Source organism: Papilio polytes, unplaced genomic scaffold, assembly GCF_000836215.1.
Source record: "Papilio polytes unplaced genomic scaffold, Ppol_1.0 DF823835.1, whole genome shotgun sequence".
In the NCBI taxonomy this organism is placed as follows: domain Eukaryota; kingdom Metazoa; phylum Arthropoda; class Insecta; order Lepidoptera; family Papilionidae; genus Papilio; species Papilio polytes.
This window is the reverse complement of record NW_013525369.1, coordinates 2,132,083-2,135,785: the sequence shown is the minus strand read 5'-3', so window position 1 is coordinate 2,135,785 and position 3,703 is coordinate 2,132,083.

Here is a 3,703-nt window from a genome sequence, read left to right as displayed (position 1 = left end):
CGAATATTGCTATTGAGCACGTGCATTAAAAATTAATCATAAACAAAAAAGACAAATAAACTTGCAATAAGACAAACTTATTGCGTGGTATCTTGTAGCAAAATAATATTAGACTCGATATCAAAGTATGATTCAGAGTGCATGTAAATAAAAAGTTGGCTATTTTTATAAATCTTATAACGTTTGTTGTGCACAGCCCTACAGACATCGCCAAATTTAGTGGTAGGTCTGCCTCCGTCCCCGCCCCCGCCCTCGGCGTCGCTCGCACCAAATAAGCCTTCCCGCGCATTCTGCACTCGCCTATTAATATCTCACCGACAGCCCGCAGCAATGCAAACCCTACCCTCTCACTGAGCCATAGAGTCTCTAATGCCTCCCCAACACTTTGCACATCTTTTATTTTACCTGCCCCGTTGTTTAAATTAAATCTTGTAGGCTTTAACGTTTTCCAACTGTGGGCCTGAGTTGCACCGTGTCGAATGCTGCGCTGGAGAATTGCAATCTCTGTGAGCGGTTTCGACCACACCAAAGCTCTGTGTTTCCAAAAAATCGACGACTGAGTCATGGCGCGGTCTCAATATTTAAATTGCACTTTAAACTTTTAGTGGTTGAAATGAAATTTGTTCATCGCGGTCTGTACATCCGCAAATAACTTTTCGGGCGAATGTCAATCTATATTCAACTCTATTACAATCGCTAAAAAGGCTAGTTTTCTTACGAATAACATTGCGTCGTTTGGGTTGTTATTAATACAAGTTTGTGTAAACTTTCGCCTGAAATGGTGTCGCGATGCATTCGCTCAGTCTCTGTCGCTCTCGCGCGTGCCGCAATGCCCACTGCAGCTGTCTCACTCACACAGCGCCAGCCTATGAGCCGCGGCTTTTACAGTCAAAAGCACTTTTTTGTATCGCGCTAGGCTCACCACGCGGCTTCGGCTGCGTTGTATCGCAACAACGTACTGTGTGGCGGTGCTCTTATGTCTACACATACTGTCAATAAACTAACCATTTGTAGTCAATTAGTTTTAGCATAATTGTAAACCAATATATACGCTTCACTCGACACTAGCAGCTTTATAAAATAATTTTATTTACCAAAGCTAACTAATAATTAGATATTTGCCATGTAACGCATTATATTTCTCGAACTTACTTTTGACAATACAATTTTTAATATCAATGACGCTTCGCATGAAGAATGTAATGATTTAGCCATAACTAACTACTCATTGCTGCGACTGATGACGTAGAACTTGTTGACTTATCATTTTTCCACGTTTAACTTGATACCAACTTAAAGCACATAATTTGCCGCGGTTTGCACACCAACACCACGGCACGTGTGTACACACATACACACACAACTCTCTCGATATATTTCGGGAAGTAAATTCATGAATGGAAATTGTTGCGAACAAAGCGAACACCGCGTTATTACAAATTACTAGTACACTCTTGGTAATGAACGTTACATTGTATTTAACAGTATGTTAGCAGTATCTGCGGCGCCACGCGATAGTCAGACTTTCATTTATATTTAATACTAATCTATATCTATGCTTATAAAGATTTTATAAAGAGGGAATATTTGTATTTTTGTATGTATTCTATTCACGTAAAAACTACTGGGCCGATTTCAAAAATTCTTGCAAAGATAATTTGTCTGTGGATAAAATAGGCTACATTTTTTATTATTTTTCAATTCCACACGAGCGAAGTCGCGAATAGCAGCTAGTGGAAAAATTTTTTCTTATTTATTGAAAGTAGCAAAACAGGAAAAGACACTTGTTTTTTGCTAAAGCAGCGAATTTAACACTTACATAGACATCAGTAATAAGTTTGTTCCAGTGTAGGCGTAAAGTTTCTCTTGAAATGGAACATATAACCTATAACATATTGTATGAGGAAGCTACGTCGGTACAACATATCGTATATCTCTATATATATCTCGCACGCGGCGGACACATATAGCACCCCCCCCCCACACGCGTCCCCCACACATACTGACACACTGAGGAGATCGCGACTCAAGGTTATGTCATCATAAAAAGATATATAACTTAATATGTACATATGTGAATATATTTTATAGCTATGCTACTGAAAACTGTCACATGCATGGGAACAACATAGATATGTTAAGACATAAATCCATTCCTCTCTTAACGAGAAATAAGTTAGGGGAAATATCCTCTTCCTGTACGCCTCTTTCTCTGCAAATGTGAATGTTTATGGACAGTTGCTTCGCGATTTTGACAAATCCGCTGTTTGCTTGCTTATTTATCACCTTCTAAAATAAAATTGTGGCAGTACGAAGTGTGGCTTTTAGAGATTTTTTTTCCTAGAACAAGCATTAGGATAAGTTGGTTTTTGATGCGGTTCAGTTTATTCATTATCATTCGTATGAAATTATTCTACTCAATGTTGATTTATAGTTAATTTTATATTTCGTGTAAAACTTCATAGTTAGTACTGTATGTATTCTGGCTTTGGGCCAAGCTCACTAACTCGCCTGATCTAACAACTGCATGTGTCATCTTTGTATATCAACTGTTAGTCTACTTTTATTATTTAGAAAAACTTAGCTATTAAATGATAAAGTTAATGTACTATTTTTATTTTTCGTTAAATAATGCGTATGAGAAAGCCATGACGAAGAAACGTGAGGCGATAGCATTCATAAATTCGCATAACTCTCCTTTCAGTCTAATTACGTAGATAAATCACAATATGGTACTTATTTAGTCAAAGGATTCAATTGAGCAAGGCACCCCCTGCTGCGTGATTTCATCCCCCGCGACCCGCACCCCGCGCCCCTCGCCCCACGCCGTGGGACCTATCACTAAACAAAACTGTCGCCGAACAAACATAATATGTATTGTCACATTTGCTACAGACAATGAGGCACGCCGCGCGCAGAGCATTGTGTTGCTGCAGTGACCAAATTAAATTGATAAGGTTCGATAACTTGCGGCTTTTGGTTACAACAAATTTTGTATGTTTAATTTGTTATAATTATTACAATTATGTTAGTTGTGAAATGCGCTCTATCAACGTTGGTTATAAAATATAAAATCAAATTTTTTTTAATTTAATTACAATGTTGTTGCTCCCGACTTCGCCCGAATGAAATTAAAATATATAGTCTATGTTACTCACAGATAAAATTACCTTTCTAAAAGTGAAAGACGTTTTAAAATCGGCAGACATAAATCCAAAAATACAAATCTTTCCTCTTTACAATATTAGTATAGACTAGCTGTTGCTCGCGGCTTCGCCCGCGTAAAACTAAAAAATTATACAAAATATAGCCTATGTTACTAACAGATAAATTACCTTTCTAATTGTAAAAGAATTTTAAAAATCGGCCCAATAGTTTTTGAGTTATTTCAATACATACAAAAATACAAATCTTTCCTCTTTATAACATTAGTATACTCGTAGATAATCAGTAAAACAAAGCATAGATTTATTATTTATTTGAAATGAAATCATTTGCTCTAATTGAACACTTGATAAAGTTTGTCATTTTCTTAATAAATTAATCCGAATTTATCTTATAAGAATTTAAACAACCTCGTAATGATGAAACGTATCACAATGAATGTAGTAAATCAATACCCTGAGATAATAAGAGTGGGGACAAAAGCAGCGGAGCAGCGCGTCACATAATGAAGCCAATAAAACCAATCTGGCGTCCAAAT